Here is a 14,766-nt window from a genome sequence, read left to right as displayed (position 1 = left end):
CGGATAGCCTCCTGGAGGACCGGCTGGAGCTCCGCTAAAAGCTCCATGATCCGGTAAAAATGCTTAGCCGGGTCCCTGGAAGCCTAAGCCGGCCAAAAAAGTTAGGCGGATAGCCTCCTGGAGGACCGGCTGGAGCTCCGCTAAAAGCTCCATGATCCGTTAAAAATGCTTAGCCGGGTCCCTGGAAGCCTAAGCCGGCGAAAAAAGTTAGGCGGATAGCCTCCTGGAGCACCGGCTGGAGCTCCGCTAAAAGCTCCATGATCCGGTAAAAATGCTTAGCCGGGTCCCTGGAAGCCTAAGCCGGCGAAAAAAGTTAGGCGGATAGCCTCCTGGAGGACCGGCTGGAGCTCCGCTAAAAGCTCCATGATCCGGTAAAAATGCTTAGCCGGGTCCCTGGAAGCCTAAGCCGGCGTAAAAAGTTAGGCGGATAGCCTCCTGGAGGACCGGCTGGAGGTCCACTAAGAGCTCCATGATCCGGTAAAAATGCTTAGCCGGGTCCCTGGAAGCCTCGGCCGGCCAAAAAAGTTAGGCGGATAGCCTCCTCTAGCTCCGGCTGGAGCTCCGCTAAAAGCTCCATGATCCGTTAAAAATGCTTAGCCGGGTCCCTGGAAGCCTAAGCCGGCGAAAAAAGTTAGGCGGATAGCCTCCTGGAGGACCGGCTGGAGCTCCGCTAAAAGCTCCATGATCCGGTAAAAATGCTTAGCCGGGTCCCTGGAAGCCTCGGCCGGCCAAAAAAGTTAGGCGGATAGCCTCCTGGAGGACCGGCTGGAGCTCCACTAAGAGCTCCATGATCCGGTAAAAATGCTTAGCCGGGTCCCTGGAAGCCTCGGCCGGCCAAAAAAGTTAGGCGGATAGCCTCCTCGAGCTCCGGCTGGAGGTCCGCTAAAAGCTCCATGATCCGGTAAAAATGCTTAGCCGGGTCCCTGGAAGCCTAAGCCGGCCAAAAAAGTTAGGCGGATAGCCTCCTGGAGGACCGGCTGGAGCTCCGCTAAAAGCTCCATGATCCGGTAAAAATGCTTAGCCGGGTCCCTGGAAGCCTCGGCCGGCCAAAAAAGTTAGGCGGATAGCCTCCTGGAGGACCGGCTGGAGCTCCGCTAAAAGCTCCATGATCCGTTAAAAATGCTTAGCCGGGTCCCTGGAAGCCTAAGCCGGCGAAAAAAGTTAGGCGGATAGCCTCCTGGAGGACCGGCTGGAGCTCCGCTAAAAGCTCCATGATCCGGTAAAAATGCTTAGCCGGGTCCCTGGAAGCCTAAGCCGGCCAAAAAAGTTAGGCGGATAGCCTCCTGGAGGACCGGCTGGAGCTCCGCTAAAAGCTCCATGATCCGGTAAAAATGCTTAGCCGCGGCCCTGGAAGCCTCGGCCGGCGAAAAAAGTTAGGCGGATAGCCTCCTGGAGGACCGGCTGGAGCTCCGCTAAAAGCTCCATGATCCGGTAAAAATGCTTAGCCGGGTCCCTGGAAGCCTAAGCCGGCGAAAAAAGTTAGGCGGATAGCCTCCTGGAGGACCGGCTGGAGCTCCGCTAAAAGCTCCATGATCCGGTAAAAATGCTTAGCCGGGTCCCTGGAAGCCTAAGCCGGCCAAAAAAGTTAGGCGGATAGCCTCCTGGAGGACCGGCTGGAGCTCCGCTAAAAGCTCCATGATCCGGTAAAAATGCTTAGCCGGGTCCCTGGAAGCCTAAGCCGGCGAAAAAAGTTAGGCGGATAGCCTCCTGGAGGACCGGCTGGAGCTCCGCTAAAAGCTCCATGATCCGGTAAAAATGCTTAGCCGGGTCCCTGGAAGCCTAAGCCGGCCGAAAAAGTTAGGCGGATAGCCTCCTGGAGGACCGGCTGGAGCTCCGCTAAAAGCTCCATGATCCGGTAAAAATGCTTAGCCGGGTCCCTGGAAGCCTAAGCCGGCGAAAAAAGTTAGGCGGATAGCCTCCTGGAGGACCGGCTGGAGCTCCGCTAAAAGCTCCATGATCCGGTAAAAATGCTTAGCCGGGTCCCTGGAAGCCTCGGCCGGCCAAAAAAGTTAGGCGGATAGCCTCCTGGAGGACCGGCTGGAGCTCCGCTAAAAGCTCCATGATCCGGTAAAAATGCTTAGCCGGGTCCCTGGAAGCCTAGGCCGGCCAAAAAAGTTAGGCGGATAGCCTCCTGGAGCACCGGCTGGAGGTCCGCTAAAAGCTCCATGATCCGGTAAAAATGCTTAGCCGGGTCCCTGGAAGCCTAAGCCGGCCAAAAAAGTTAGGCGGATAGCCTCCTGGAGGACCGGCTGGAGCTCCGCTAAAAGCTCCATGATCCGGTAAAAATGCTTAGCCGGGTCCCTGGAAGCCTCGGCCGGCCAAAAAAGTTAGGCGGAGAGCCCCCCCGAGCTCCGGCTGGAGCTCCACTAAAAGCTCCATGATCCGGTAAAAATGCTTAGCCGGGTCCCTGGAAGCCTAAGCCGGCCAAAAAAGTTAGGCGGATAGCCTCCTGGAGGACCGGCTGGAGCTCCGCTAAAAGCTCCATGATCCGGTAAAAATGCTTAGCCGGGTCCCTGGAAGCCTAAGCCGGCGAAAAAAGTTAGGCGGATAGCCTCCTGGAGGACCGGCTGGAGCTCCGCTAAAAGCTCCATGATCCGGTAAAAATGCTTAGCCGGGTCCCTGGAAGCCTAAGCCGGCCGAAAAAAGTTAGGCGGATAGCCTCCTGGAGGACCGGCTGGAGCTCCGCTAAAAGCTCCATGATCCGGTAAAAATGCTTAGCCGGGTCCCTGGAAGCCTAAGCCGGCCAAAAAAGTTAGGCGGATAGCCTCCTGGAGCACCGGCTGGAGCTCCGCTAAAAGCTCCATGATCCGGTAAAAATGCTTAGCCGGGTCCCTGGAAGCCTAAGCCGGCCAAAAAAGTTAGGCGGAGAGCCCCCCCCGAGCTCCGGCTGGAGCTCCACTAAAAGCTCCATGATCCGGTAAAAATGCTTAGCCGGGTCCCTGGAAGCCTAAGCCGGCCAAAAAAGTTAGGCGGATAGCCTCCTGGAGCACCGGCTGGAGCTCCGCTAAAAGCTCCATGATCCGGTAAAAATGCTTAGCCGGGTCCCTGGAAGCCTAAGCCGGCCAAAAAAAGTTAGGCGGATAGCCTCCTGGAGGACCGGCTGGAGCTCCGCTAAAAGCTCCATGATCCGGTAAAAATGCTTAGCCGGGTCCCTGGAAGCCTAAGCCGGCGAAAAAGTTAGGCGGATAGCCTCCTGGAGCACCGGCTGGAGCTCCGCTAAAAGCTCCATGATCCGGTAAAAATGCTTAGCCGGGTCCCTGGAAGCCTAAGCCGGCCAAAAAAGTTAGGCGGATAGCCTCCTGGAGCACCGGCTGGAGGTCCGCTAAAAGCTCCATGATCCGGTAAAAATGCTTAGCCGGGTCCCTGGAAGCCTAAGCCGGCGAAAAAAGTTAGGCGGATAGCCTCCTGGAGGACCGGCTGGAGCTCCGCTAAAAGCTCCATGATCCGGTAAAAATGCTTAGCCGGGTCCCTGGAAGCCTAAGCCGGCCAAAAAAGTTAGGCGGATAGCCTCCTGGAGCACCGGCTGGAGCTCCGCTAAAAGCTCCATGATCCGGTAAAAATGCTTAGCCGGGTCCCTGGAAGCCTAAGCCGGCGAAAAAAGTTAGGCGGATAGCCTCCTGGAGGACCGGCTGGAGCTCCGCTAAAAGCTCCATGATCCGGTAAAAATGCTTAGCCGGGTCCCTGGAAGCCTAAGCCGGCGAAAAAAGTTAGGCGGATAGCCTCCTGGAGCACCGGCTGGAGCTCCGCTAAAAGCTCCATGATCCGGTAAAAAATGCTTAGCCGGGTCCCTGGAAGCCTAAGCCGGCGAAAAAAGTTAGGCGGATAGCCTCCTGGAGCACCGGCTGGAGGTCCGCTAAAAGCTCCATGATCCGGTAAAAATGCTTAGCCGGGTCCCTGGAAGCCTAAGCCGGCGAAAAAAGTTAGGCGGATAGCCTCCTGGAGCACCGGCTGGAGCTCCGCTAAAAGCTCCATGATCCGGTAAAAATGCTTAGCCGGGTCCCTGGAAGCCTAAGCCGGCGAAAAAAGTTAGGCGGATAGCCTCCTGGAGCACCGGCTGGAGCTCCGCTAAAAGCTCCATGATCCGGTAAAAATGCTTAGCCGGGTCCCTGGAAGCCTAAGCCGGCCGAAAAAGTTAGGCGGATAGCCTCCTGGAGCACCGGCTGGAGCTCCGCTAAAAGCTCCATGATCCGGTAAAAATGCTTAGCCGGGTCCCTGGAAGCCTAAGCCGGCGTAAAAAGTTAGGCGGATAGCCTCCTCGAGCTCCGGCTGGAGCTCCGCTAAAAGCTCCATGATCCGGTAAAAATGCTTAGCCGGGTCCCTGGAAGCCTAAGCCGGCGTAAAAAGTTAGGCGGAGAGCCCCCCCGAGCTCCGGCTGGAGCTCCGCTAAAAGCTCCATGATCCGGTAAAAATGCTAAGCCGGGTCCCTGGAAGCCTAAGCCGGCGTAAAAAGTTAGGCGGAGAGCCCCCCCGAGCTCCGGCTGGAGCTCCGCTAAAAGCTCCATGAAGATCAGCGGGCCTTCGAAAAATGCGTAGCCGAGGCCCTGGAAGCCTCGCCGGGCATCTCTCGCGGCAGCCGGGGTAGCGCTGAGGTACCAGGGGTAAGTGCTGAGGTACCAGGGGTAAGCGCTGAGGTACCAGGGGAGAGCGCTGAGGTACCAGGGGTAACATCTGAGTTGGTCCCCCTAGTTAGTGTACTCATCCAATTCACCCCCTATTCGCGAAAGACGTGGTTAGTGTACTCATCCACTGTACTCATCCACTTTACCCCCTAATCGCAAAATACAGTCATCACGTAGGTGAAGAGATGTATTTTTTTTTTGTTAAAATTTTTCTAAGTGCCAGCGGATGCTGGCACACCCACCGTCCGAGTGGCGACGGTTCCCCGGTCGGACAGCGACGGCGAAAAGGCCGCCTGGAGGTCCGATCAAATTTAGCTGATTTTTTCTAAGTGTCACCGAGGGCTGACACGCAATTGTCCGAGTGGCGACGGTTCCCCGGTCGGATCCGAATGGCGAGAATTCGGCCTCTCAGCCTGGAGCTCGCGCAAACTTAAGCGAATATTTCCTAAGTGCGAGCGTGGGCTGCCGCACGTTCCGTCCGAGTGGCGACGGTTCCCCGGTCGGATCCGAATGGCGAGAATTCGGCCTCTCAGCCTGGAGCTCGCGCAAACTTAAGCGAATATTTCCTAAGTGCGAGCGTGGGCTGCCGCACGTTCCGTCCGAGTGGCGACGGTTCCCCGGTCGGATCCAAATGGCGGAAATTCGGCCTCTCCTCCTGGAGCTCGCGCCAACTTAAGCGAATATTTCCTAAGTGCGAGCGTGGGCTGCCGCACGTTCCGTCCGAGTGGCGACGGTTCCCCGGTCGGTTCCGAATGGCGAAAATTCGGCCTCTCCTCCTGGAGCTCGCGCCAACTTAAGCGAATATTTCCTAAGTGCGTGCGTGGGCTGCCGCACGTTCCGTCCGAGTGGCGACGGTTCCCCGGTCGGTTCCGAATGGCGAAAATTCGGCCTCTCCTCCTGGAGCTCGCGCCAACTTAAGCGAATATTTCCTAAGTGCGTGCGTGGGCTGCCGCACGTTCCGTCCGAGTGGCGACGGTTCCCCGGTCGGATCCAAATGGCGAAAATCCGGCCTCTCAGCCTGGAGCTCGCGCCAACTTAAGCGAATATTTCCTAAGTGCGAGCGTGGGCTGCCGCACGTTCCGTCCGAGTGGCGACGGTTCCCCGGTCGGTTCCGAATGGCGAAAATTCGGCCTCTCCTCCTGGAGCTCGCGCCAACTTAAGCGAATATTTCCTAAGTGCGTGCGTGGGCTGCCGCACGTTCCGTCCGAGTGGCGACGGTTCCCCGGCCGGTTCCGAATGGCGAAAATTCGGCCTCTCCTCCTGGAGCTCGCGCCAACTTAAGCGAATATTTCCTAAGTGCGTGCGTGGGCTGCCGCACGTTCCGTCCGAGTGGCGACGGTTCCCCGGTCGGTTCCGAATGGCGAAAATTCGGCCTCTCCTCCTGGAGCTCGCGCCAACTTAAGCGAATATTTCCTAAGTGCGTGCGTGGGCTGCCGCACGTTCCGTCCGAGTGGCGACGGTTCCCCGGCCGGTTCCGAATGGCGAAAATTCGGCCTCTCCTCCTGGAGCTCGCGCCAACTTAAGCGAATATTTCCTAAGTGCGTGCGTGGGCTGCCGCACGTTCCGTCCGAGTGGCGACGGTTCCCCGGTCGGTTCCGAATGGCGAAAATTCGGCCTCTCCTCCTGGAGCTCGCGCCAACTTAAGCGAATATTTCCTAAGTGCGTGCGTGGGCTGCCGCACGTTCCGTCCGAGTGGCGACGGTTCCCCGGCCGGTTCCGAATGGCGAAAATTCGGCCTCTCCTCCTGGAGCTCGCGCCAACTTAAGCGAATATTTCCTAAGTGCGTGCGTGGGCTGCCGCACGTTCCGTCCGAGTGGCGACGGTTCCCCGGTCGGTTCCGAATGGCGAAAATTCGGCCTCTCCTCCTGGAGCTCGCGCCAACTTAAGCGAATATTTCCTAAGTGCGTGCGTGGGCTGCCGCACGTTCCGTCCGAGTGGCGACGGTTCCCCGGTCGGTTCCGAATGGCGAAAATTCGGCCTCTCCTCCTGGAGCTCGCGCCAACTTAAGCGAATATTTCCTAAGTGCGTGCGTGGGCTGCCGCACGTTCCGTCCGAGTGGCGACGGTTCCCCGGTCGGTTCCGAATGGCGAAAATTCGGCCTCTCCTCCTGGAGCTCGCGCCAACTTAAGCGAATATTTCCTAAGTGCGTGCGTGGGCTGCCGCACGTTCCGTCCGAGTGGCGACGGTTCCCCGGCCGGTTCCGAATGGCGAAAATTCGGCCTCTCCTCCTGGAGCTCGCGCCAACTTAAGCGAATATTTCCTAAGTGCGTGCGTGGGCTGCCGCACGTTCCGTCCGAGTGGCGACGGTTCCCCGGTCGGTTCCGAATGGCGAAAATTCGGCCTCTCCTCCTGGAGCTCGCGCCAACTTAAGCGAATATTTCCTAAGTGCGTGCGTGGGCTGCCGCACGTTCCGTCCGAGTGGCGACGGTTCCCCGGTCGGTTCCGAATGGCGAAAATTCGGCCTCTCCTCCTGGAGCTCGCGCCAACTTAAGCGAATATTTCCTAAGTGCGTGCGTGGGCTGCCGCACGTTCCGTCCGAGTGGCGACGGTTCCCCGGTCGGTTCCGAATAGCGAAAAGTCGGCCTCTCCTTCACGGAGGTCGGTGAGAATAACGGAATATTTCCTAAGTGTCATCGAGGGCTGACACGCAATCCGTCCGAGTGGCGACGGTTCCCCGGTCGGTTCCGAATGGCGAAAAATTCGGCCTCTCCTCCTGGAGCTCGCGCCACTTAAGCGAATATTTCCTAAGTGCGAGCGTGGCTGCCGCACGTTCCGTCCGAGTGGCGACGGTTCCCTGGTGCGGTTCCGAATGGGCGAAAATTCGGCCTCTCCTCCTGGAGCTCGCGCCAACTTAAGCGAATATTTCCTAAGTGCGAGCGTGGCTGCCGCACGTTCCGTCCGAGTGGCGACGGTTCCCTGGTCGGATCCGAATGGCGAAAACCCGGCCTCTCCTCCTGGAGCTCGCGCCAACTTAAGCGAATATTCCTAAGTGCGAGCGTGGGCTGCCGCAGCCTCTCCTCCTGGAGCTCGCGCCAACTAAGCGAATATTTCCTAAGTGCGTGCGTGGGCTGCCGCACGTTCCGTCCGAGTGGCGACGGTTCCCCGGTCGGATCCAAATGGCGAAAATCCGGCCTCTCAGCCTGGAGCTCGCGCCAACTTAAGCGAATATTTCCTAAGTGCGAGCGTGGGCTGCCGCACGTTCCGTCCGAGTGGCGACGGTTCCCGGTCGGATCCAAATGGCGAAAATCCGGCCTCTCCGCCTGGAGCTCGCGCCAACTTAAGCGAATATTTCCTAAGTGCGAGCGTTGGGCTGCCGCACGTTCCGTCCGTAGTGGCGACGGTTCCCCGGTCGGTCCGAATGGCGCAAATTCGGCTCTCCTCCTGGAGCTCGCGCCAACTTAAGCGAATATTTCTACGTGCGTGCGTGGGCTGCCGCACGTTCCGTCCGAGTGGCGACGGTCCCCGGCCGGTTCCGAATGGCGAAATCGGCCTCTCCTCCTGGAGCTCGCGCCAACTTAAGCGAATATTCCTAAGTGCGTGCGTGGGCTGCCCGAGCCTCACGCCAACTCTGGCGAAAAACATCTTAACCGCCCTCCGAGCACTCCTGCCGGGCGTGAGTTTGGGACCGCGCCCGGTCACTTATGGGACCCTATTTGGCCCGCGAGCATACAGCGAAGGCTCGCTCACGAACCGTCCGAGTGGCGACGGTTCCCCGGTCGGATCCGAATGGCGAAAATCCGGCCTCTCATTCACGGAGGTCGGTGAGAATAAGGGAATATTTCCTAAGTGTCACCGAGGGCTGACACGCAAGCCAGCTGAATTGCGACGGTTCCCATGTCGGTACCGAATCGCCATAATTCGGCCTCTCCTCCTGGAGCTCACGCCAACTCTGGCGAAAAACATCTTACCCGCCCTCCGAGCACTCCTGCCGGGCGTGAGTTTGGGACCGCGACCGGTCACTTATGGGACCCTATTTGGCCCGCGAGCATACAGCGAAGGCTCGCTCACGAACCGTCCGAGTGGCGACGGTTCCCCGGTCGGATCCGAATGGCGAAAAATCCGGCCTCTCATTCACGGAGGTCGGTGAGAATAAGGGAATATTTCCTAAGTGTCACCGAGGGCTGACACGCAAGCCAGCTGAATTGCGACGGTTCCCATGTCGGTACCGAATCGCCATAATTCGGCCTCTCCTCCTGGAGCTCACGCCAACTCTGGCGAAAAACATCTTAACCGCCCTCCGAGCACTCCTGCCGGGCGTGAGTTTGGGACCGCGCCCGGTCACTTATGGGACCCTATTTGGCCCGCGAGCATACAGCGAAGGCTCGCTCACGAACCGTCCGAGTGGCGACGGTTCCCCGGTCGGATCCGAATGGCGAAAATCCGGCCTCTCATTCACGGAGGTCGGTGAGAATAAGGGAATATTTCCTAAGTGTCACCGAGGGCTGACACGCAAGCCAGCTGAATTGCGACGGTTCCCATGTCGGTACCGAATCGCCATAATTCGGCCTCTCCTCCTGGAGCTCACGCCAACTCTGGCGAAAAAACTTCTTAACCGCCCTCCGAGCACTCCTGCCGGGCGTGAGTTTGGGACCGCGACCGGTCACTTATGGGACCCTATTTGGCCCGCGAGCATACAGCGAAGGCTCGCTCACGAACCGTCCGAGTGGCGACGGTTCCCCGGTCGGATCCGAATGGCGAAAAATCCGGCCTCTCATTCACGGAGGTCGGTGAGAATAGGGAATATTTCCTAAGTGTCACCGAGGGCTGACACGCAAGCCAGCTGAATTGCGACGGTTCCCATGTCGGTACCGAATCGCCATAATTCGGCCTCTCCTCCTGGAGCTCACGCCAACTCTGGCGAAAACATCTTAACCGCCCTCCGAGCACTCCTGCCGGGCGTGAGTTTGGGACCGCGACCGGTCACTTATGGGACCCTATTTGGCCCGCGAGCATACAGCGAAGGCTCGCTCACGAACCGTCCGAGTGGCGACGGTTCCCCGGTCGGATCCGAATGGCGAAAATCCGGCCTCTCATTCACGGAGGTCGGTGAGAATTAAGCGAATATTTCCTAAGTGCGTGCGTGGGCTGCCGCACGTTCCGTCCGAGGGCGACGGTTCCCCGGTCGGTTCCGAATGGCGAAAATTCGGCCTCTCCTCCTGGAGCTCGCGCCAACTTAAGCGAATATTTCCTAAGTGCGTGCGTGGGCTGCCGCACGTTCCGTCCGAGTGGCGACGGTTCCCCGGTCGGTTCCGAATGGCGAAAATTCGGCCTCTCCTCCTGGAGCTCGCGCCAACTTAAGCGAATATTTCCTAAGTGCGTGCGTGGGCTGCGCACGTTCCGTCCGAGTGGCGACGGTTCCCCGGTCGGATCCGAATGGCGAGAATCCGGCCTCTCCCCCATGGATAAGAGTACACTGGGTTGGTCCCCCTAGTTAGTGTACTCATCCACTTCACCCCCAAATCGTAAAATATAGTCGGCACGTAGGTGAAGAGATGTTTTTTTTTAATTTTTGAAAATTTTTCTAAGTGCCAGCGGATGCTGGCACACCCACCGTCCGAGTGGCGACGGTTCCCCGGTCGGACAGCGACGGCGAAAAGGCCGCCTGGAGGTCCGATCAAATTTAGCGGATATTTTCTAAGTGTCACCGAGGGCTGACACGCAAGCCAGCTGAATTGCGACGGTTCCCTCGTCGGAACCGAATCGCCATAATTCGGCCTCTCCGCCTGGAGCTCACGCCAACTTTGGCGAATAACATCTTAACCGCCCTCCGAGCACTCCTGCCGGGCGTTGAGTTTGGGACCGCGACCCGGTCACTTATGGGACCCTATTTGGCCCGCGAGCATACAGCGAAGGCTCGCTCACGAACCGTCCGGTGGCGACGGTTCCCCCGGTCGGATCCGAATGGCGAAAATCCGGCCTCTCATTCACGGAGGTCGGTGAGAATAACGGAATATTTCCTAAGTGTCACCGAGGGCTGACACGCAAGCCAGCTGAATTGCGACGGTTCCCATGTCTGTACCCGAATCGCCATAATTCGGCCTCTCCGCCTGGAGCTCACGCCAACTCTGGCGAAAAACTTCTTAACCGCCCTCCGAGCACTCCTGCCGGGCGTGAGTTTGGGACCGCGGACCGGTCACTTATGGGACCCTATTTCCGTCCGAGTGGCGACGGTTCCCCGGTCGGTTCCGAATGGCGAAAATTCGGCCTCTCCTCCTGGAGCTCGCGCCAACTTAAGCGAATATTTCCTAAGTGCGAGCGTGGGCTGCCGCACGTTCCGTCCGAGTGGCGACGGTTCCCTGGTCGGTTCCGAATGGCGAAAATTCGGCCTCTCCTCCTGGAGCTCGCGCCAACTTAAGCGAATATTTCCTAAGTGCGAGCGTGGGCTGCCGCACGTTCCGTCCGAGTGGCGACGGTTCCCTGGTCGGATCCGAATGGCGAAAACCCGGCCTCTCCTCCTGGAGCTCGCGCCAACTTAAGCGAATATTTCCTAAGTGCGAGCGTGGGCTGCCGCACGTTCCGTCCGAGTGGCGACGGTTCCCCGGTCGGATCCGAATGGCGAAAATTCGGCCTCTCCTCCTGGAGCTCGCGCCAACTTAAGCGAATATTTCCTAAGTGCGTGCGTGGGCTGCCGCACGTTCCGTCCGAGTGGCGACGGTTCCCCGGTCGGTTCCGAATGGCGAAAATTCGGCCTCTCCTCCTGGAGCTCGCGCCAACTTAAGCGAATATTTCCTAAGTGCGTGCGTGGGCTGCCGCACGTTCCGTCCGAGTGGCGACGGTTCCCCGGTCGGATCCGAATGGCGAGAATCCGGCCTCTCCCCCATGGATAAGAGTACACTGGGTTGGTCCCCCTAGTTAGTGTACTCATCCACTTCACCCCCAAATCGTAAAATATAGTCGGCACGTAGGTGAAGAGATGTTTTTTTTTAATTTTTGAAAATTTTTCTAAGTGCCAGCGGATGCTGGCACACCCACCGTCCGAGTGGCGACGGTTCCCCGGTCGGACAGCGACGGCGAAAAGGCCGCCTGGAGGTCCGATCAAATTTAGCGGATATTTTCTAAGTGTCACCGAGGGCTGACACGCAATTAGTCCGAGTGGCGACGGTTCCCCGTTCGGACCCGAATAGCGAAAAGTCGGCCTCTCCTTCACGGAGGTCGGTGAGAATAACGGAATATTTCCTAAGTGTCATCGAGGGCTGACACGCAATCCGTCCGAGTGGCGACGGTTCCCCGGTCGGTTCCGAATGGCGAAAATTCGGCCTCTCCTCCTGGAGCTCGCGCCAACTTAAGCGAATATTTCCTAAGTGCGAGCGTGGGCTGCCGCACGTTCCGTCCGAGTGGCGACGGTTCCCTGGTCGGTTCCGAATGGCGAAAATTCGGCCTCTCCTCCTGGAGCTCGCGCCAACTTAAGCGAATATTTCCTAAGTGCGAGCGTGGGCTGCCGCACGTTCCGTCCGAGTGGCGACGGTTCCCTGGTCGGATCCGAATGGCGAAAACCCGGCCTCTCCTCCTGGAGCTCGCGCCAACTTAAGCGAATATTTCCTAAGTGCGAGCGTGGGCTGCCGCACGTTCCGTCCGAGTGGCGACGGTTCCCCGGTCGGATCCAAATAGCGGAAAACCAGCCTCTTCACCTGGAGCTCACGCCAAGTCTGGCGAATAATTTCTAAGTGCCAACGGCTCTTGCGCCGTAAAGTGTCCGCTCCGGCTGGTTCCCGCGGTCGGCCACAAATAGCGGAAAACCAGCCTCTTCACCTGGAGCTCACGCCAAGTCTGGCGAAATATTTCTAAGTGCCAACGGCTCTTGCGCCGTAAAGTGTCCGCTCTGGCTGGTTCCTGCGCTCGGCCACAAATATCAGAAAACCAGCCTCTTCCCCTGGAGCTCGCGCCAGTGCCAACGGCTCTTGCGCCGTAAAGTGTCCGCTCCGGCCGGTTCCCGCGGTCGGCCACAAATAGCGGAAAATCAGCCTCTTCACCTGGAGCTCACGCCAAGTCTGGCGAATAATTTCTAAGTGCCAACGGCTCTTGCGCCGTAAAGTGTCCGCTCCGGCTGGTTCCCGCGGTCGGCCACAAATAGCGGAAAACCAGCCTCTTCACCTGGAGCTCACGCCAAGTCTGGCGAAAAATTTCTAAGTGCCAACGGCTCTTGCGCCGTAAAGTGTCCGCTCTGGCTGGTTCCTGCGCTCGGCCACAAATATCAGAAAACCAGCCTCTTCCCCTGGAGCTCGCGCCAGTGCCAACGGCTCTTGCGCCGTAAAGTGTCCGCTCCGGCTGGTTCCCGCGGTCGGCCACAAATAGCGGAAAATCAGCCTCTTCACCTGGAGCTCACGCCAAGTCTGGCGAAAAATTTCTAAGTGCCAACGGCTCTTGCGCCGTAAAGTGTCCGCTCCGGCTGGTTCCCGCGGTCGGCCACAAATAGCGGAAAATCAGCCTCTTCCCCTGGAGCTCACGCCAACTCTGGCGAAATATTTCTAAGTGCCAACGGCTCTTGCGCCGTAAAGTGTCCGCTCTGGCTGGTTCCTGCGCTCGGCCACAAATAGCAGAAAACCAGCCTCTTCCCCTGGAGCTCACGCCAACTCTGGCGAAATATTTCTAAGTGCCAACGGCTCTTGCGCCGTAAAGTGTCCGCTCCGGCTGGTTCCCGCGGTCGGCCACAAATAGCCGAAATCAGCCTCTCCCCCTCCGAAATTTGTGAAAATTTTTCAAAGTCCCATTAGGTACCAGGGGTTGGGGTACCAGGGGTAAGTGCAGTACCAGCGACTTCCTTCAGGTGCGCCAGAGTACAATGAGTTGGTCCCCCTAGTTAGTGTACTCATTACCTTTACCCCCAAATCGCAAAATATAGTCAGAACGAGTGTAGGGAACACAAAATTTTGGCAGAAGAACCAGGCGGCTGGTGTCTCGAGCGTTGGTTTAGCCCCCAACAAGTGTTACCCTGCTCGGACACCGAACTAGGAGCGAAAGGCAAAGCACTGTGGAAGTCCAAAACAGAGAGTGAAAATTTTTCTAAGTCCAACAACTCTCGAAAATATTTCTAAGTGCCACAGCGCTCGAATATTTTCTAAGTCCGACAACTCTCGAAAATATTTCTAAGTGCCACAGCGCGCGAATATTTTCTAAGTGTCACAGCGCGCGAATATTTTCTAAGTGTCACAGCGCGCGAATATTTTCTAAGTGCCACAGCGCGCGAATATTTTCTAAGTGCCACAGGAAGGAACAGGGGAGGACCGGCCGCCTCCTTAAACACAGGCCGGGCGGAAGGAAGAGGGGAGGACCGGCCGCCTCCTTAAACACAGGCCGGGCGGAAGGAAGAGGGGAGGACCGGCCGCCTCCTTAAACACAGGCCGGGCGGAAGGAAGAGGGGAGGACCGGCCGCCTCCTTAAACACAGGCCGGGCGGAAGGAAGAGGGGAGGACCGGCCGCCTCCTTAAACACAGGCCGGGCGGAAGGAAGAGGGGAGGACCGGCCGCCTCCTTAAACACAGGCCGGGCGGAAGGAAGAGGGGAGGACCGGCCGCCTCCTTAAACACAGGCCGGGCGGAAGGAAGAGGGGAGGACCGGCCGCCTCCTTAAACACAGGCCGGGCGGAAGGAAGAGGGGAGGACCGGCCGCCTCCTTAAACACAGGCCGGGCGGAAGGAAGAGGGGAGGACCGGCCGCCTCCTTAAACACAGGCCGGGCGGAAGGAAGAGGGGAGGACCGGCCGCCTCCTTAAACACAGGCCGGGCGGAAGGAAGAGGGGAGGACCGGCCGCCTCCTTAAACACAGGCCGGGCGGAAGGAAGAGGGGAGGACCGGCCGCCTCCTTAAACACAGGCCGGGGGGCGAAAATCTGCGAATGTTATACATCCAAGGAAGGAGCGTACCGGCCGCCTCCTTAAACACAGGCCGGGGGGCGAAAATCTGCGAATGTTATACATCCAAGGAAGGAGCGTACCGGCCGCCTCCTTAAACACAGGCCGGGGGGCGAAAATCTGCGAATGTTATACATCCAAGGAAGGAGCGTACCGGCCGCCTCCTTAAACACAGGCCGGGGGGCGAAAATCTGCGAATGTTATACATCCAAGGAAGGAGCGTACCGGCCGCCTCCTTAAACACAGGCCGGGGGGCGAAAATCTGCGAATGTTATACATCCAAGGAAGGAGGTAAAGGCCGC

Source organism: Syngnathus acus, chromosome 13, assembly GCF_901709675.1.
Source record: "Syngnathus acus chromosome 13, fSynAcu1.2, whole genome shotgun sequence".
Taxonomy (NCBI): domain Eukaryota; kingdom Metazoa; phylum Chordata; class Actinopteri; order Syngnathiformes; family Syngnathidae; genus Syngnathus; species Syngnathus acus.
The sequence above is the reverse complement of the archived record's forward strand: the minus strand, read 5'-3'. Positions refer to the sequence as shown.